General features: G+C 39.2%; 1 protein-coding gene and 1 long non-coding RNA gene across 4 annotated transcripts in view; one reads left to right on the forward strand and one right to left on the reverse strand.

Annotated features, from left to right (window-relative positions):
• Nucleotides 1–21,222, forward strand: part of MACROD2 (MACRO domain containing 2) — a 2,135,582-nt gene that overhangs the window by 919,212 nt on the left and 1,195,148 nt on the right. The gene's annotated exons all lie outside the window — the stretch shown is intronic.
• Nucleotides 14,229–18,169, reverse strand: LOC105526602. The gene is made up of 2 exons (XR_001004104.1): nucleotides 18,090–18,169; nucleotides 14,229–14,569 (listed from the first exon to the last, which is right to left on the reverse strand). It is a non-coding gene; the product is annotated as an uncharacterized LOC105526602 (long non-coding RNA).

Raw genomic sequence — 21,222 nt, forward strand, 5'->3', positions numbered from 1 at the left:
GTCTTTAGGTCTTTCAGGAATCACTACTCTGTCTTCCACAATGGTTGAACTAATTTACACTTCCTCTAATGGTGTATGTCTTCCTTTTTCTCCTCAACCTCACCAGCATCTATTATTTTTTTTGATTTTTTAATAATGTCCATCCTGACTAGCATGAGATGGTATCACATTGTGGTTTTAATTTCATTTCCCTAATGATCAGTGATGTTGAGGTTTTTTTCATATGATTGCTGGCCGCATGTATGCCTTTTTTTTGAAAAGTGTCTGTTCATGTCTTTTGCCCACCTTTTAATGGGGTTGTTTTGTTTCTTTCTTGTCAATGTGTTTAAGTTCCTTTTAGATGCTGAATATTAAACCTTTGTGAGATGCACAGTTAGCAAAAATTTTCTCCCATTCTGTAGGTTGTCTGTTCACTTTGTTGATAGATTCCTTTGCTGTGCAGAAACTCTTTAGTTTAATTAGATCCCATTTGTCAATTTTTGCTTTTGTTGCAATTGCTTTTATTGTCTCCATCATGAAATCTTTGCCCATTCCTATGTCCTGAATGGTACAGATTTGTTTTTCTAAGACCAGCCGAGCGGGCACAAAAGAACCAGCGAGTAGGCAAGTGTAGGAGCAAAACTGCAAGTTTATTTTGGTCACCTAAGGTGTGGGGAAGAGGTCTGTCGGCCTCCGGCAAAGGAGGCCGGCAGAGTCCCCCGGTGGGGCTCTCGGACGGAGTTCCTGCGGTCCCGACATCCTGACAGGAGTGAGAGACTCAGGAAGGCCGCATGGCTCACTGGCTGAGAGCGGCTTTTCTAGGAGTGGGAGGGCAATAGGCGGGGCACGGGCGTGTCGGGGGGCGTTCCGCAGGTGCGACCAGGTAAATCTTGGTCTCTTTGGATTGACGTCACCTGGTGCATGCCCGGTTGGTCTGCACCCTCCCTGGGCGCTGGCTGCATTTTCACGCGTGCGGGAAAAGCTGGTGAAGAAGAACCTGGAAGTGCGCCATCCTGCCTCCATTTGTCCAAACAGTACTGGTATACTTGAAAGAGATGGGGAGAGTGGAACCAACTTGGAAAACATATTTCAATATCAACCATGAGAATTTCCCCAACCTAGCTAGGAAGGCCAACATCCAAATTCAGGAAATGCACAGAACCCCAGTAAGATACTTCACAAGAACATCATCTCCAACACATATAATCATCAAGTTCTCTAAGGCAGAAATGAAAGAAAAAAAATGTTAAAGGCAGGTAAAGAGAAAGGTTAGGTCACCTATAAAGGGAAGGCTATGAGACTAACAGTGGATCACTCAGCTGAAATTCAGCATACAAGCCAGAAGAGATTGAGGGCCAATATTTAACATTCTTAAATAAAAGAAATTCCAACCCAGAATTTCATATATGGCCAAACTAAACTTCTTAATTGAAAGAGAAATAAGAACCTTTTCAGACAAGCAAATGCTAAAGGAATTCAGATTCACCAGACCTACCTTACAAGAGCTCCTGAAGGAAGCACTAAATATGGAAAGGGAAGACTGTTCCTGGCCACTACAAAAACACACACAAGTACACAGATGAGTGACATTATAAAGTGACCACATAAACAAGTCTGCAAAATAACCAGCTAACACCATAATGACAGAATCAAATATATACATATGAATACAAACCTTGAGTATAAATGGGCTAAATACCCCAAATGAAAAGACACAGAGTGTCAATCTGAATAAAGAAAGAAGATCATGGATATGCTGTCTTCAAGAGACCCATCTCACATGCAGTGACACACACGTGTTCAAAATAAAAGGATGGAGAAAAATCTACCAAGCAAATGGAAAACAGAAAAAAGCTGGAGTTATAATCCTAGTTTCTGACAAAATGGACTTTAAACCAACAAAGATTTAAAAGACCAAGAAGGATATTACATAATGGTAAAGGGTTCAATTCAAGAAGATCTAACTATGCTAAATATATATGCACCCAACACAGGAGCACCCAGATTCATAAAGCAAGTTCTTAGAGACCACAAAGATCCTTAGACTCCCACACAGTAATAGTGTGAGACTTTAGCACCCCACTGACAATATTAGACAGATCATTGATACAAAATTAACAAAGATATTCAGGATCTGAACTCATTACTGGATCAAATGGATCTGATAGACATCTACAGAACTCTCCACTCTGCCATTTTCAACTCATGGTTTCTGCAGTTGTTGTGGGCATTGGCATTAGTTGGCAGAAAGGGAAAGAGGTGAAATGGAGGATTTATGGCAAATTTTTATGGACTAAACCTCAGAGTGGCACTTGTCACTTTTTCCCACATTGCATTTGCCAAGTCTTGGTCATATGATCCCTTATATTTGCAGAGGAGGCTAGGAAAATTAACTGTGTGCTCAGGAGGGAAAAAAGGGGTAAACAGCTAGACAGTTTCTCTCACATGATGCCTGACAGGGATCCAGGTTGCCCTTCTACCATTTCAGTAATCAGAGAGTCATCATTCACAAGAGGAAAATGGCTAGTGGTATAAATCGCTTTCGGTATTTTATTAAACCTCTTTGCTTCTAAGTTTCTAGGTCTATAAAATGAGGGTAACTGCATCTTATAGGATAGTCATGAGGATTTTAGATTTGACGTAAGTAAAATGGTTTAGTGTGATACCTGAAAATCAGCAAGAACTATAGGAATATTACCTATTATCATTATTATTATTATCACTAAGTGCATTAGTTTGTTTTCTCACTGCTGTAAAGAACTGGTAATTTATAAAGGAAAGGGGTTTAATTGACTCACAGTTCAGTGTGGCTGGGGAGGCCTCAGGAAACTTACCATCACGGAGGAAGGTGAAGGGGAAGCAAGACACCTTCTTTACAAGGCAGCAGGAAGGAGAATGAATGCAGAAGAAACTACCAAACACTTATAAAACCGTCAGAGCTCCTGATAACTCACTTACTCTCATGAGAATAGCATAGGGGAAACCGCCCCCAAGATTCAGTTACCTCGACCTGGTCTCCTCTTTGGCACATGGAGAATATGGAGATTACAATTCAAGATGAGATTTAGGTGGGAACACAAAGCCTAACAATATCACAAAAACGCTAAGAAAGGGTAGCATATTTGGAAATAAGTTAACATATCAAATGTGCCCAACACATGCATAGAATGTAGTAAAAATTCAATACATGTCTTTATTATCTTAACTTATTGCATCTTCCTGGTATTATACTTACATTTATTATTATGATTTTCTAGTCATAAGAACCCCTCGGACAAATTTCATTTTATTAGGTTTCTTTTTAGAATATTATCTCTCTGCAACTACAGTCACTTGGATACATCACTAGATTTACATGTGTTTAAAGTCCACTATTGCTAGATCTAGCTTGATCTTTGAGGCTCTGTATAGGCCTTTATAAATTGCCCTTCATTTGTTTATTGGGAATTGAAATGAAAATTCAATGCTGCAGACTCAGATGATGGGATTTGAGGTGGAAAATCTCACTAATGTATAAATATGTAAATAAGTCAATTGTTTCTAAAAATTTATTCAGGGCCGGGTGCAATGGCTCAACTCTGTAATCTCAGCGCTTTGGGAGGCCGAGACAGGCAGATCACCTGAGGTCAGGAGTTCGAGACCAGCCTGGCTAACATAAACCCCGTCTCTATTAAAAATACAAAAATTAGCCAGGTGTGGTGGTGGCCATCTATAATCCCAGCTACTCGGGAGGCTGAGGCAGGAGAATCGCTTGAACCCAGGAGCCAGGGGTTACAGTGAGCTAAGAATGCACCATTGTACTGCAGCCTGGGCAACAAGAACAAAACTCTGTCTCAAAATAAGTAAGTAAATAAAAATAAAATAATAAAATAAAAATTTATTCAGGAGAGCATATTAAACATTGATTGATATTGGTACTTTAACTGATAAGAACTACTTTAATTTTGTGTTCAATTGTGTCAACCCTAATTTGTTTAGAAACTTCTGGAATTGAATGCAATCTGTTAAAAGTAAAGACATGTTAGGCCAGGTAACAATGTTGCTTTGAGCTTGCCTATCTCTAACACATATTAGGAGAATATGTTTATATCTACCTTTATAAAATAAATGTTGAAACAACTTTGTTTAATTTTCTTTTGGTAAGAAAGATTTCTTTCATAATATTTGCATTATTTTTTTAAAAAAAAACAATTGTACAAAAATCATAGAACTAGTAAAGAAATGTTTGTGACTTGAGGGTGTCGGGAAGGCAGTATCAAATGGAGATTCACATAATTATTTATTTATTTATTTGAGGTGCTGTCCTTGTTTTTAGACTGTATTTCTTCTTTTTGTAAATAGCAGACAACTTGAACTGATGGTGAGGTCTGGTAAGAAAAAAAAAAAACAAAAAAATAAAAACTACCAAGGGAGAAAAGGTGAATTTCACTGGATTACTAAATTCACAAACAAATTTTATAGGTCATCATTGAACATTTTATTTATATTAGAATAAGCAAGCATTGAGCAAGATAGAAATACTTTTGCTTCAGGTTTTCATCATTGTGAACTATCACAAAGTATAAGTACAGAAATGATAGAAGTTATGGCACAGAACAAGAAATTTGCACATGGTCCAATAACATGAACAAAAAACGGTTGTATATATGTATGTATGTATGTATTTATGTATGTATTTATTTACTGAGACAGAGTCTCACTCTGTTGCCCAGGCTGCAGTGCAGTGGTGCAATCTTGGCTCACTGCAGCCTCTACCTCCTGGGTTCAAACGATCTTCGTGCCTCAGCCCTTTGAGTAGCTGGGATTACAGGTGTGAGCTACACCCCCTGGCTAATTTTTGTATTTTTGGTAGAGATACGGTTTCACCATGTTGACCAGGCTGGTCTCAAACTCCTGGCCTCATGTGATCTGCCTGCCTTGGCCTCCCAAAGTGCTGGAATTATAGGCATGAGCCACTGCGCCTGGCCAAAGTTTCATATTTCTTGTGATGACACTGAATTTTTAGAGAAAAGAGATCTGTTGACTTTGTGTGTTGATGGTTTCAATTTAGAAAAGACTATTTGGGTCAGGCGTGGTGGCTCATGCCTGTAATCCTAGCACTTTGGGAGGCCAAGGCAGACGGATCATGATGTCAGGAGCTTGAGACCAGCCTAGCCAACATAGTGAAACTCCATCTCTACTAAAAATACAAAAATTAGCCAGGCGTGGTGGCACGTGCCTGTAGTCCCAACTACTTGGGAGGGTGTGGCGGGAGAATAGCTTGAACCTGGGAGGCAGAGGTTGCAGCGAGCGGAGACTGTGCCATTGCACTCTAGCCTTCTAGCCTGGGGGACAGAGTAAGACTCCATCTCAAAAAAGACTATTTGGGAATTTGTTCATCAAAAGTTTATGCATCCACTTTATTTTCTCAAAGTTCCTCTTACTGGAAAGCATTTAAGGATTTCTTTCCTTTTTAAAAATAATTTCAACTTTTATTTTAGATTTGGGGGGTTTGTTACACGGGCATATTGTGTGATGCTGAGGTTTGGGGTACAAATTATCCCATCACCCAAGTAGTGGGCATAGTACCCAAAAGGTAGGTTTTCAGCCTTTACTCCTCTTCTTTTTCTCCCCTCTCTAGTGGTCTGTTGTTTCCATCTTTATGTCCATGTGTGCCCAGTGTTTAGCTCACACTTTTAAGTTGGAACACGAAGTATTTTGTTTTCTGTTCTTGTGTTCATTCACTTAGGATAATGACCTCTAGTTGCATCCATGTTGCTAAAAGGGATATAATTTTATTCTTTTTCATGGATGTATACTATTCCATTTACCACATTTTGTTTATTCATTCATCTATTGATGGCCACCTAGATTGATTCCATGTCTTTGCTATTGTGAATAGAGCTGTAATGAACTTTTTGGTAAAACAATTATTTTCCTCTGGTTATATATCCAGTACTGGGATTGCTGGGTCAAACTGTGGTTCTGTTTTAAATTCTTTGAGAAATTTTTAAACTGCTTTCTACAGTTTAGAAATTGAACTAATTTACACTCCCACCAACAAAGTATAACCATTCTTTTTTCTCCATAGCCTCACCAACTGTTCTGTTTTGACTTTTTAGTAATAGTCCTTCTGACTGGTGTGAAATGGTATCTCACTGTGGTTTTGATTTGCATTTCTCTAATAATTAGTGAGGGTGATCATTTTTTTTTCATGTTTTTTGGCTGCTTGTATGTCTTCTTTTGAGAAATGTCTGTTCATGTCCTCTGCTCACTTTTTAATAGGATTATTTGTTTTTTGCCTGTTCAGTTGTTTAACTTCCTTATAGATTATGGATATTAAGTTTTTGTTGGATGCATATTTTGTGAATATTTTCTCCCATTCTGTAGGTTGTCTACTTACTCTGTTGATAGTTTCTTTTGCTGTGCAGAGCTCTTTAGATTAATTAGGTCCCACTTGTCAATTTTTGTTTTAGTAGCAATTGCTTTTGAAGACTTAGTCATGAATTCTTTGCCAAAGCCAATGTTCAGAATGCTATTACCTAGGTTTTCTTCTAGGACTTACAGTTTGAGGTCTTACACTTAAATCTTTAATCCATCTTGAGTGAATTTTTGTATATGATGAAAGGTGGCAGTCTAGTTTCATTCTGTGCATATGGCTAGCCACTTATCCCAGCACCATTTATTTGGTAGGGAGTCCTTTCTCTTAATGGTTTTTGTCAACTTTGTTGTATGTCAAATGGTTGCAGGTGTGTGTGGCTGTATTTCTGGGTTGTCTGTATTACTTCATTGGCCTATGTGTCTGGTTTTGTACCAGGACCATGCTGTTTTGTTTACTGTGGCCTTACAATATACTTAAAAGTCAGGTAATGTGATGCCTCTGGCTTTGTTCTTTTTTCTTAGGATTGCTTTGGCTATTCAGCCTCCTTTTTGGTTTCGTATGAGTTTTAGAATCATTTTTTTCTAATTCTGTGAAAAATGATTTTGGTAATTTGTTAGGAATAGCAGTGACTCTGTAGATTGTTTTAGGCAGAATGGCCATTTTAAGGATATATACTCTTCCAATCCATGAGTATGGAATGCTTTTCCATCTGTTTGTGTCATCTATGATTACTTTCAGCAGGCTTTTGTAGTTCTTCTTGTAGAGATCTTTCACATTTTGGTTAGCTATTTTCCTAGGTATTTTATTTTTCAGGTGGCTATTGTAAGTAGGATTACATTCTTGATTTGGCTCTCAGCTTGAATGTTATTAGTGTGTAGAAACCCTACTGAATTTTGTGCATTGATTTTATATCCTGAAACTGCTAAAGTCATTGTTCAATTCTAGGAGACTTTTGGTGGTGTTTTTAGTGTTTTCTAGGTATAGAATCTTATCATCAGTGAAGAGAGACATTTTGACTTTTTTTTTTCCTATTTAGATGCCTTTTATTTCTTTCTCTTCCCTGATAGCTCTGGCTAGGACTTTCAATACTATGTTGAATAGGAGTGGTGAGAGAGGGCATCCTTGTCTTTTTCCTGTTCTTAAGGGGAATGCTTCCAACTTTTGCCCATTTAGTATGATATTGACTGTGGGTTTGTCATAGATGGCTCTTGTTATTTTGGGGTATGTTCCTTCAATGCCTAGTTTCTTGAGGTTTTTTATTTTTTTTATTTTTTATTTTTTATCATGAAGGGATGTTGGATTCTATTGAAAGCTATTTTTGCATCTATTGAGAGGATCATATGGTTTTTGTTTTTAGTTCTGTTTATGTGGTGAATCACATTTATTCATTTGCATATGTTGTACCACCCTTGCCTCCCTAGAATAAAGCCTATTTGATCATGGTGAATTAACTTTTCTGTATGCTGCTGGATTCAGTTTGCTAGCATTTTGATGAGCATTTTTGTGTCTGCGTTCATCAGGGATACTGGCTTGTCGTTTTCTTTTCTCATTGTGTCTTTGCCAGATTTTGGTATCAGAGTGATGCTGGCTTCATAGAATGAGTTAGGGAAGAGTCCCTCTTCCTCAATTTTTTAGAATAGTTTCAGTAAAAGTGGTGGTAACAGCTCTTTTTTGGTATACAACTTTATAAACATACCTGCAAGCATAATTGTGCAAAGACCATTCATCAAAGAGAATTCCTTTGTGAAGTAAAACAGTAAATAGTCTAAGCATCTTGTTTTCAACTTGCCTCAGAGCCAAATGTGTGTAAGCATTGACAGGGTGTGCCATTTTACATTCCTTGGTTTGAAGAAGGGAAGAAAGAGTACATCCTTAAACTCTAAAAGTATTACTTGGCCTGTATGGCATTTGTAGGCAAAGGCAGAATCTGAGACCTTGCGTAAGATTTCCTGGCAATGCTACATCTCCATGAAAGAATACATCAAGTGTGTCAAAGCACGATTGCTTGGGACATATTCATATTTTTTTGTTAGGGAGTCTATGTCCTCTCTTTTGTGTATTGTTTGATGTCAGATGCCTTTAAAGTAAAACTATAAGTATTACTCATCATTTGATGAGAAGTAATAGATGTTATATAGAGAAACATTACAAAATAGAGATAGACTCAGGATAAGGAACCATCGAGCGTACAACCATGAACACATATCATTTGCTTAAATTAGTTAAAACACAAAAGCAAAAATATTTGAAACAGTCAAAAGAACATTTTCAATTCTACCTAATAATTTATTTTACTAATGCTTTTATTTTTTAAATAGTTGACTGGCCAAGTGGATAATATGATCTATCCTAGTTATTAACCAGCAGAATTTTAATTTAGTTTTCAAGGTTCTCCATAGTCTAAACTCAACCTGCCCTTCCAGGCTCCAATTTTACTCTTCCAGTTCAAAGGCCCATCTGAAATGGACTGCTTCTATTTTATTGTCCAGGCTTTCTTATCTCTAGCTCTTTGCCCTGATACCTTTGTCTTTCTACTGGGAGTACCTATTCTTTCCATCTACCATATCCCACCTTCATTAAATGACCCTTTCTGATTGCTTCCTGCATGCTTCAACCAGATGTAATGTCTTCTCTCTGATTATCACATAACATTATTTTGTGTTTCCGTGGTTTTCACCTTACTCGTCTCTGTTTTATTGACAAATGGACTGTGAGCGCCATATTTTTTATCTTCACCCTTATGCATTGCATAATATAAAAGCTTGTACACAGTACAGGTTCAGCAAATACATACTGAATAAATTTATAAGTAGGTGAATAGTTTTGTTGTTTTCATTCACTAACAAACCACTTGGATTCATGTTTACATGGACAGAAAAAGAATGAGTTGATTATTAACTAAATTTAATGTATGTCATCTGTATACCTAAATTCTAGTGAATATGACCTTTGGGCTAATATAAAAAAAGAATTCTTCCAAGTTAGCATTAATTTGACCTATCTTTCAGAATGTTCAGATTGGTTCACTCATGTTGACATTAGCCAATTTTGAAATTCAGACATAAAAGTGTACACGTACAGATTTGACATTTGAGATTAACTTACTTTTTCCCAATTAGATTATGGAAGAGATAAACAATGACTCAGAGGAGAATGGAGAGGCTATAGAAGTGAAATACTGTAATAATGTGGCTAAACTTGCCTGAGAGAAGATGAGACATAAGCCTGCTTTGTTAGTCGTTTTACAGAGAAATGACTCAGCACTGTTAGAGAACATGATGAGGTTACATTATTCTTTCATCACAAACTGTTGAGTTAATGGTGGTATATATAGAGTATAGCTCTGATTCATAAGACAATTGGTCATTGTGCTTCTCTCTTTTTATTTTTTAAAGCAAATTAGTGCTTTAAAAGAGCATAGAAGCCTGGTTCTTTTCATGAAATCTGATGATTAAAAACAAACTGCGAAAACGATTTTAAATACACCTGGGTTTCCAAATGGACAGAGGTTCTTGAAATCCATTTTTAAGTTCCTTCAAAGCTACAAAGTCTATGTATTTCTCAAATTATCTTTTGCAAATCTTCGTAGGAATGAAACTTGTGCACATCCAACCCCTGGCTCTTTTTAGCCTCATGAGAGCAGAGTATACATCGTGCTTGTGTTTTGGATGATAAATATACAAACTGTGTGTTGACTGGTGGGAAGCAGAGCAGTGGATCTCAGCAAATTGTATCATGCCCAGCTCTGACTTGAGACAAAGAATCGATTCATTTTCAGTGTTGTGGCAGGATCTGAGATAGAAGTGAGTCTCTCGTTGCCATCATGAGAAAAGATATGTATGTCCCCAATTTTGGGGAGAGGGAGCATGGAAGCTGGGTGGGGGGCTTCACTGCCAACACAGCCTCTGATCACCTGGTATGTTACAAAATCAGTTTTATCTTCTGCTGCATTTCATGTGACAATTCAAAGAGCAATGTTTGCTTTTCTACTCTTTACATTCTCAACTTCCATGGAGGCATGATTGCCATGAGTTAAAGCTAGGAGGAGAGTGATCACTGCACACTGATTTGGATATAAAATCTATGGCCATTTGAAAGGGAAACTTTCAGGAGCCCATGTAATAAATCTCTGAGGAACTTAAGAGAGATGAACTGTACCTAATTGCATCTGACATGGCTAAAACACAGGGACCTCTCTAAAGAGTGTGAGGGCAGGTCAATGCTGCTCAGCACTATTCAAGGTTCAGAATAGTTCATACATTTAGCTAATCTACAGCTATGTGGCAAAACACCCTTCAGCTGCAGTCAGCCTCCCTCTAATGGCCAATGAGGAGAGGCCAAAAATTAAAGTTGTATAATTGGAGATTTTAAAGACAAACTGAAAAGAACTGGTGGAACCATCTGACTTATGTCTTGGAATGGCATGCATTATTTTGTGTATGATTTTGGGCCTCAGAAAACAAACACAACTCCCTCCACAAAGGGGATGAGTTTGCTGGACCAGAGTGGCCTCTTGTTGCTGGGAGCTACTGCCGCCCAGCATGGGCAGCTGCAATCACAGTGCTCCTGTCCCTGCCTGGGTGGTCCTGGAGGGCTGGAGAGCTGTGTGACTCCTCAGGACCTTTGTTACTAGCCTGTGTAACACCTGTGCATGAGTCCTTGAAAGCAAATCCCCCAATTAGGGCCTACATGGCCAACCCTGAGGAGGGAAGGGATGCAATACATATTGCTTTTAACAATTCTTCATCAGGAATGAGAGGATGTTGCAATGCAAAGGAAAATATTAATTCTTGCTAGGCCCTTGTCAGTGGGATCTTCTCCCATCCTCTTCCTGCTGGAATTACAGATCCATAGGTGTTGGAGCCAGTCAGCCTGGGTTCTTTCATACATTCCCTTCTTCTTGTGGGCTTGACCATTCTAGATATCAAATACTGTAACTCAAAGTTCTACCACCTCTGTTGGCTTAAAGGTCAAGTCTAGAACAAGCCTTGGTCTCTAGGTCTAAGAGGCAAAATAAAAGCTGGTGAACCTTCTCACTGACAAGGTGCTTGACCTCCCTGTGCCTCAGACTTCAAATCTATAAAACAAGACTCACTGTTTTTATCTCTGAGGTTTATTGCTTGGAATTGAATGGGGTAATTTATAAATTCCCTAGCCTGGCACCTCACACATGGCCTCTGCAAGAAGTTTTGGGGTAGCCCTCATGCTAGTCAGCTTAGAAAACCAAGTAGTGAGAAGAGGGTCATAAATTGACTTGGTTTTCATGCTGACAGGCTTTGGTGTCTCCTCAAGCTTGTCCATGCTCTACAGTGGCATTAAGAGGGCAGTGTCCTGTACTTGAGTTTGAGCACTGTGGAACATTCTTCAGGGTTTCTGGCTGAGATGCACATGCCCTACCTTTTCCCAGAACTAGGGCCCTCTAAGTCCAGGTCAATAAAGGGACCAGGGGAAGTTCCTGGAAATTCTGATCCAATTCAAGTCCCTGCTGCCCAGGTTTACCTCTTGCCTGGCCTGTCTTCTGCTATATTCCCAGGAGCAGACTTCTATTTGTATAGTGTTTATATGGGCCAACATTTGCATATATTCATGCATTTTATCCTCACAGCAATTCTAAAAGACAGTTAACTCTTGTTATGTCTGTTTATAAAAGAGGAAATTGAGGCACAGAAATGTCAAGTCACATGACCAAAGCCCTACAGGAACCATCTTTAATAAGTGTCAAAGTAAGGATTCAAGCTCAGGCAGTCATGCCGTTCTCCCACAAATTTTGAGATTCTGCCGTAATGCCAGGGTAATACCTTGCTTCTCACTTGTGATGGACTTTCCGAAGCTTGGCTCAGTCACTGAAACATGGCAAATATTGTCAATATTTGATGAGTAAAGACATGAATGAATGATGCTTTTGCAACTATCCCATTCCCTGTGTACTCACCAAATTTTTCTTTCACTTTTTATCATTGCAGTGTTTGAAAATTTTACTTCCTTATTTTACTAGATGTATCTTTGTCTTTATATGTGTCATCTCCCAACCAGATGTAAAAGATACTTTCCTGAAGGGAAGAAGCATGTTTTATACCTGTTATATAACCTCCATAAGAATAGCTGAATACTCAGTTTGTGACACAAAAACCCTAAAATAACTTTCTAAATAGATTGGGAAGTTGGGTTGTTGAGATACAGAAGACTTACTCTCCTTTCCAACTCATCCCTTCCTTTTGCTCCTTCCAATAAAATGCTATTTGGTTGAATAGTTTAAAGATGGAAAACTGTTTAAGGTTAAAACAGATGAATAAGATCACTCTAAAGAAGCAGAAAGGTGTTCAGACTGTTAAGCTGAATAGATCGGAGTATGACGGCATTGATTCTGGCTGTAAGATTTCAGGTCACCAAAGGAAATATGTTGGATTGCTTTGTCTCCATTTTTTTAAAATAAAGTTTAGATCCCTTCCTGAAGACAAAATTACTCTTGTAACCATATTCAAGAAGGACTTGAGTATGTAGACCTTATGTAACAGATACAACAAACAATTCCACCAACCCTGATATTATGGAGACACCAACATGCCCTCTTAAGTAAGCCATAAAAGTGTTGAGAATGGCCACATTTTTGAGATGGGATGTTTGGAATTAATTCACCTCCGTGAAACAGAGGCCACATCATATTCTGGGTCATGAATAATGATGGTAATACTGTTTCTCTTTCCTTTGAACCACTTACCTACTCACTGACCTAACATGTTTTAAATACCACAAAGGAGTAAGATGATCTCTGTTATATCTTTGGGTAGAAAAATATGCAACGACCCATTTCCTAAAAAGAGTGTAAATTAGATTTGGGAAATGCTAATAATTAATAGCCTGAATGGGTGAGTCTAAGTTAGATTCATGAAAAACCAAGAGACATATCTAACCTTTCTTAAGCTCCAGGGCACATGCATAACTTGAGCAGTATGTCCACAATGTGGGTGTGCTTTCTTCCTTTTCAGTGAAGACAGTAATTAGGATGATAATAGAATACTTGGGTTTATAGAGCCTTTAGCTGAAGTCTACCTAGATGGTTTCTGGCTCTGTGGTAAGCATGTCCGACTGATGTCAGCTTTTGAAGTCACTGAGTTTTTCATGCCTTTTTCCCTCTGGGCTTCCCCTTTCTCTAATAAAACTACTTTAATCCCATTCACATTCCAGCTCTGAATACCAGCACTTAAAATGAACTGTCTATATCTGACTCACTTAAAAAAAAAAAGCAGTTCAAATAAAAACAAAGAGTTGTTTACTTTCCTTTCCTACCTGACTGCATCTGTCACATACATGTACTGTCCCCTGACATAAAGCTCTGATATTGATCTGGAGCCTTATCGATCTCCAACTTAATATAGGGACAATGTCTACCAATAACTTAGGCAGTTCCAGAGGGGCTCACTCTGTCTTCTTTTGTTCACTTACAAAATGAAAAGAATGTCTTTACTAGAGTAACTGTTAAAGGGTTCCAGTACACCCTACCACAAGCTGAACTTTGGAATCTGATAAAATATTTTTTAAGCAAGCTTTTGGTTTTGTTATATTAATTTGGGATTGGATTCCCTCCACTGGTTGAAACAAAATGAAAGTATGATCTTTAAGTATTTAATATATTCTGTTACTTCAATTCTTAGTTTGTATCACAATTAACTCCTTTCAAGATCATCCCAAAGTAACAGTGTACCCCATAGTAAAGGGCTCTCTCTTCTTTCCTGTGACATCCCACAGAGTAGGAATAATTAGGCAACCACAACTGCTTAACCCTATGTGGTTTTACACAGAAAAATCATGACAATTTCTCTTCTTGTTGCCTTTTTCTCATTTTTCTGGTTATCCATAGCTTGTAACAACAAACCACCCTAAAAGTTACTGGCTTAAAACAATTGCAATTATTTATTTGGTTCACAAATCTGCAATTTGGGCAGGGCTCAGCAGAAAAGGCTTGACTCTGCTCCAGGTGGTGTGAGCTACGGTGGCTCAAATGGGCTGAAGTATCTACGTTCAAGATATCTTACTAACATGACTGGTGCTGGCTGTCTCCTGGGAACTCGACTGGGTCTGTTGTATGGGGTCATTGATTGTTTGGATCCAAGATAGCACAGCTAGAAACGGCCACTCTTTTTCAGTGTGGTACAGCATCACTTCTGCAATATTTTGTTGGACAAAGAAGTCACAAACTCTGCCCAAATTTAAGAGGAAGGGACACAGGACCTGTAAAGCAAAATAAAATGTTCAGCCCCCAACCAACTAAATGGTTGGGGGGCTTGACCTCACAGCCAAGAACATTCCAAAGTTAACCTGAAACACGAGTTCAGGCCATGATGGGAATGGATGGTCAGACATGCCACATTATACCATCCTCCCTTTGAAACTGAGGCACAACTGACCAGCATTAATATTAGAACAGAAACCTTAAAACAATCTCTTCTCTCTGAAGCCTACTACCTGGAGGCTTCACCTGTGTAATAAAAACCGTGGTCTCCACAACCCTTTACCTTAACCCAGACACTCCCTTCTATTCATTGTGGGTATTTAAGGAGAGTCATGTAATTGCCAGTCAGAAAATCTTTGAATCCACCTATGACCTGAAAGCACTGACCCCCACCAAACCAACTTCCATTTGTCCTGCCTTTCCAGGACACGGAATGTACATCTTAATGTCAAAGGCATGTCCTTAACCTTGGCAAAGTAAACTTCTAAACCAATTGAGAGCTGTCTCAGATACTTTTTGGTTTACAAACCCTACCTGTCATTGAGAGGAGTGTCAAAAAATTTGGCCATGTTTATACTACACGCTCTTAAATTAATATCTGTCTGATACTACTAATATCTGATATTACAGTTACCCAAGCCAGAAACTCGTTCATCACCTTTGACCCTTTCTTCTCTCTTATCTTCTTCTCCTTGACCCACCCTAGAAATACTGTAATCTTTATTGCATATAATTAATAATTCTATAACTTAATCAGATATTATTGTATCATATACATAAATATCAATTACAAAGTCTTCTAATTGACCCTAGAATCTTCTGCTTCTCTTGAGTGCCACATCACCACTACTCTGGTACACACATCATCCTTCTTCTACCTATTAGCCAGTCTCTCTGCCTCCAGCCTTACCCCTTTTAACTCTAGTCACGATGATTTTATTTTTAGTTAGAAAGAATATCTGTCCTCTGATTATAATTTCTCAAACATCCTCCATTGCTGTAAGAGTAAAGTGCAAATTTGTTTGCATGGCTTCCAAGGCCCTGCAGGATGTGGTCCCAGCCTCCTTTTCTAGCCGCACCTTATCTTCTCTTGTTGAACCTTTGGCCCCCAGCCTTCAGCTTTACTAAAATCTTGATGTATTCCAAATCTCTTTACTTGAGATGCTCTTTCCTGTTCCACTTCCTTCTCACCATCCTCCATTCCCTTTGCTGGAATAATTCAGTCTCATTCTTTAGATTTCAAGTTGGTTTTCAATTGCCTACTTCCTCTGGGAAGAATTTTATGACATTTCATTCATTTATTCATTCACAGAGTATTCATTGAATATCTACAATGTACCAGGCACTGTTCTAGGCCCTGGAGATACTACAGTGAGCAAAACAAATAAAAGAGCCTTCTGTCATGGGATTTACCCCTCTCCTGGAAAAGTCAGGCAATCAACAAGAAAATAGGTAAATTACATAGTATGTTAGATAGTGATAAAAGCTAAGCATAAATAAATGTGAAGCAGGATGGGCAATATAAAATGTTGGAGGGTGGGAATCTTGAAGTTTTGGCAAAATCTAGGTAAGACCCCACTGGGAAGGTGTCATAAAGTCAAGAGCTGACTGAAGTGAGGGGTCTAGCTATGAGGCTGTCTGGGAGAATACTATTCCAGATAGAGGAAACAGCAAGTGCAAAGGCCCTGAGATAGGTGTGGGCCACTGTCTTTAAGGAGTGGAAGGGCCAGAGTGGCTGGAGTGAACTAGGAGGAAGGGGTAAGAAGAAAAGATGAGGTCACATAGGTGATGGGAGCCCTGCTCGCAGAAAGTCCTGTTGGTTACTGTAAGGGCTTCGGCTTTGGTCATAAGTAAATTGGGTAGGAAGCATTGGGAAAGTTGAGGAGTGACCTGCTCTGGTTTATTGTTTAAGAGATCCCCTTCGCATCGCAAATCCTCCCACATTAGCCCCTTCTCCTATCATTTAACTTTTTACCTGTGCTATAACTTGGTTCTGCCCCTTACTAGTATCTCGTTTCTGGGAGGAGAGGACTCTGTCCAACTTGTTAGTGTTTTATTAGCACCACTCAGCCCAGTGTCCAGGAACAATAGGATATCAGTAAGTATACATCTGATTGCATTGAAATAATGAGTAAATGAAAGCCAGGTCCTGTGCTAATCTTTAACTTTTTAACTTATTACTACACCTTCTTTATATTGGTAGTAGTAGGCCCAAAATATAAATGAGGAAATGAAGTAAGAGCAGAAAGTGATAGAGAGAGAAAAAGGGAAGAGAAGAAATAAAATTCTTGGAGCCATAATGGCAGCCTTCTTTAAGCTAAGAAACCAGGTTCTCATTCCTACATTGGACTCTCTATTGTGGAATTTTACTGGGCTATCTGTGACACCACAAGATGACCATTCACTTCTCTGAAAATAGATAGTCATAGGGAAAGCTTTTTTTTATTTTTGGCAGGGATGGGGCACTTCCATTTTGGCTCATTATGACGATAACAAGACAAAATGGCCAGATCATAGTGTATTTATTATAAAAATTCATGTCCTAGCTGGCTGTGTGTGTGCATACATGTGTGCATGTGTGTGTACAAAGGCTTCATACTAGTCCACATGTATTAGTGTGGACTCTATGTTGAACTAATACTAGGGATGGAGAGGTCTTGCCCTCATTGGACTCAACAGGAGCTACACAAATCAAGAGTAGTATAGTGAGTAATATGGTGAGGAAATAAATACCTCTTCTAAGAAGCAAATAGACTTGAATGTATTAGACTGAAAAATATACTAATACCTGCACTGAATATGTGATTAGCTTTTTTTTTTTTTTTTTTTGGACAGTCTCACTCTGTCACCCAGGCTGGAGTGCAGTGGCGTGATGTTGGCTCAGTGCAACATCCACCTTCAAGGGTCAAGTGATCCTCCTGCCTTGGCCTCCTGAGTAGCTGGGAGTACAGGCACACCCAGCTAATTCTTAAATTTTATTTTTTTGTAGAGACGGGGTTTTACTATGTTGCCCAGGCTGTTCTCAAACTCTTGTGTTCAAGCAATCCACCCACTTCCACCTACCAAAGTGCTGGGATTATAGATGTGAGCCACCGTGGCTGGCCATGATGAGCATTTCTTGAATAATAGCAGGAACAATTGCTTCCTTACCAAAATGGTATTTTTCATTTTTGGCTTAATGGGTAAGATTGGAGAAGGAGACACTTGACCACTATTTGGAGTATCACAATTTGACTTGTGATGTCACAAAATATTCAAACTGGAAGAAAAGCATAAAAAACAAAAACAAAAACAAAAAAAAACCTGTGTTCAGCTCGTTTGTTTAAACTGTAAAGAAAAATATGGCCCAAAGAGACTGGGTGTTGCCAAAAATTGCACATAGGAAGAACAGAGAGGGAAAACCAGGCCTCTGAGCCTGGGACCAGTCACATGAAGACATTTTGTTACCTAAGTCAAAAAGAGAATGACAGTCTTCTCCACAGGAGTACTTTGGGATTAGTTAGTGGGTGGTCTCATTACCCATAAGCCCCTGCCTTTATTGGTTAGACATGCTGTTGTCAGTCCTGCAGCCTGAGTACACTGTGATGGCTTCATGTTGTCAGCTGCGTTTTCTCATGCCCTGCACTGCAGACTGAAAAAGGATGCTCCATAGCCAGCCTTAACACCATGCACCAAGCCTGCCACAGGCATCCTCTCTCCTGCTCCAAGCTGCTGAGGGACAGGAAATGGAGGTGCTGAGTTTTAAGGCTTGCAGGGTTTGTCTGCACTGCATTCAGCTTGCCAGTCCCCAGGAGAGCTGGCATACTGCTTCAGATCCAGAAAGAAAAGGAGAGTGCCAATCAGATATATACACTTCTGTAAATCTCCAGTTAGTTCCAGAGCTGTCATTTGCTTGTAGAAATTTGACCATGTTTACATGACTGACCCAGACAGCAAGAGCTAGTGATGCCCCTGTGTTGTAACTACATGGCAAGAGGGACATGCAACCCAGTTAAATAAAATTAATTTTAAGCACACATTGATTTGGAGAAGCATTTGGACAATAACATAGTGTCAGCATGGTCACTTATCCTAAAGAGTTTTACTGTTGTGACCCTGATTTGGACATCACTATGGTTGCTGTGCATGATAAATTTGAACCATGTTTTGCTCTTAAGTTTTAAAGAACTGTATTTTAAAACACGTATAACAAAACAATCTATAAGTAAATGAGATCTTTCCAAATTAGATACCTCCTTTGGTAGCATGATGAGTAATTTTTTCCAGTATCATAAGATTGAGGGTCTCTGAGAGTCTCCTTATTAAATAATAATCCTTCTTCATAGAGGGTTTTGCATGAATTTGGGGAGAAAAGCTATTTACCTACTTAAACAAAAGGCATTGCTTCCCTGCTTTCTATGTGATTACTGCTGCGTGTGTTTGCATGTGTAAACTGTGTGGCTTTACATCATCTTATACTATGGATATTTTTCCATATACAGCAGTATGAATACAAACAATTTTTGCAGAATTTCATGAATTATAACTGAGAGTAAAAGCACGGATACTCTTTTCCATCTCATGCTTTTATGTTCCTTGCCTTATTTTGTTTATGTAATAAACATTTATTCAGTGTATACTACTGGCCAAAGGTGGTTGTAGGCACTGAGGGTATATCGGTAAACAAAACAGAAGAAGATCTCGGCCCTAATGAAACTTGTATTTTAGCAGGGAGGTAGGGACAGGTGATGATGGAATAAGCAATTATCATAAATATTTACATAATTTAAATTATATAGAATGCTTGAAACTAACTACAGCTGTAAATGGAGAAAAAATGGAGAGCAGGCCGGGAGCAGTGGCTCACGCCTGTAATCCCAGCACTCTGGGGGGCTGAGGCGGGCAGATCATGAGATCAGGAGATCGAGACCATCCTGGCTAACACGATGAAATCCTGTCTCTACTAAAAATACAAAAAAAATTAGCCAGGCGTGGGGGCGGGCGCCTGTAGTTCCAGCTACTGAGGCTGAGGCAGGAGAACGGCGTGAACCCAGGAGGCGGAACTTGCAGTGAGCCGAGATCAGGCCACTGCACTCCAGCCTGGGTGACAGTGTGAGACTCCATCTCAAAAAAAAAAAAAAGAGAGCAAATTAAAGGTGAAGTGGTTAAATCCGGGATTCAATAAGAAATAGAGGGTCAGGAAAGGCCTTATTGAGAAGAAGAGATTTTAGCAATGACTTAAAAGAGATAAAGGAATGAAACAAGCAGATATTCTGGGGAAAGATCCTATTCGGCATAGGAATCAGCTAAAGTAAGGACCCTAAGGAGGTAATCTTCAGCCAAGGAAGTCCCAGGAGATAATTGTGGATAAATCAAATGAGCAGAGGGAAGAGAAATTTAGCCAGAAAAGGTAGCTGTTCAGGGTCAGAGAAAGGGCTATAGGCAGATTATGTAGGACCTTGGAGGCAGCTGTAAGACATCTGGGCTTAATTCTGAGTGAACCGGGAAGCCATTGCAGTTGTTTGAGAAGAGGAATGGCATGATTCAATTTAAGTTTCTAAAAGATTAAGATAGTGAATCTTTTAGCCAGAGAAATCTGTATGGGGAGGATGACATGGCATAGCAAGGAAAGAAAACAGTACCCTACTGCAATAATCTGGGAGAGAGCTGGTTGCCTCAGTCAAGATGGCAGCTTGCAGTAGAAGTGATAAAAGGAGTACACACTTTGTATATATTTTGAAGACAGAGCCAACAGGGAGAAGTTAAGAATGACTCCAAGGATTTTTGTCAGAGCAACTGGAAGGATGTAATTGCTTCCAGCTGTTATGAAAATGGAAGCAGGTTTTGTTGGGGAGAACGAAGAATTTAAGTTTGAACGTGTCAAGTGGAAGATATATAGGTCAGGAGAGAGATCTGGACAAGAGATACAACTTGAGAGTTGTTGGTAAGTAGGCGATATTTAAAGTATTGAGGATAGATGCAAACTCCAAAGGAGTAAGTATAGATAGAAAAGAGGATGGAGGTCTGAGCCTTGGTCCATTCTCCCAGTAAGAGATAAGGGATATGGGCAGGAACCAGATAAAGAGGCTAAGAAGAAATGACCAGTGATGGAGGAGAAAACCAAGAGAAGATGCTATATTGGTGAAGAAAGCATTTTGAGGAGGGAGAGATTCACGGTGTCGAGTTCTGTTGAAAGGGGCCGGATGCAGTGGCTCGTGCCTGTAATTCCAGCAATTTGGAAGAACAAGGTGGGAGAATCTCTTGAGGCCAGGAGTTTGCGACTGGCCTGGGCAACATAGTGAGACCCCCATCTCTATTTAAAAAATAGTCAGGCATGGTGGCACATTCCTGTCGTCCCAATTACTCAGGAGGCTGAGGTAGGAGGATTACGTGAGCCCAGAAGTTTGAGGTTGCTGTGACCTATGGCCACTGCACTCCAAGCTACAAAATAAGGCCCTGTCCAAGAAAAAGAAAAAATTAAAAAAATTAAAAAAAAAAAAAAGAGAGAAGAAAAGAAATTCTGTTGAAAGGTTAAAAAGCTGAGGACTGAGAATAACAACCAGATTTAGGAACATGGAGGTCATGGGTGGATTGCTGGCAGCAATTTGAGTGTCATGATGGAAATCAAATCCTGACTGGACAAATAGGGATCTTCTTTCTCTTTTTTTTTTTT

The sequence above is a fragment of the Colobus angolensis genome, unplaced genomic scaffold, assembly GCF_000951035.1.
Source record: "Colobus angolensis palliatus isolate OR3802 unplaced genomic scaffold, Cang.pa_1.0 Scaffold117, whole genome shotgun sequence".
Taxonomy (NCBI): Eukaryota; Metazoa; Chordata; class Mammalia; order Primates; family Cercopithecidae; genus Colobus; species Colobus angolensis.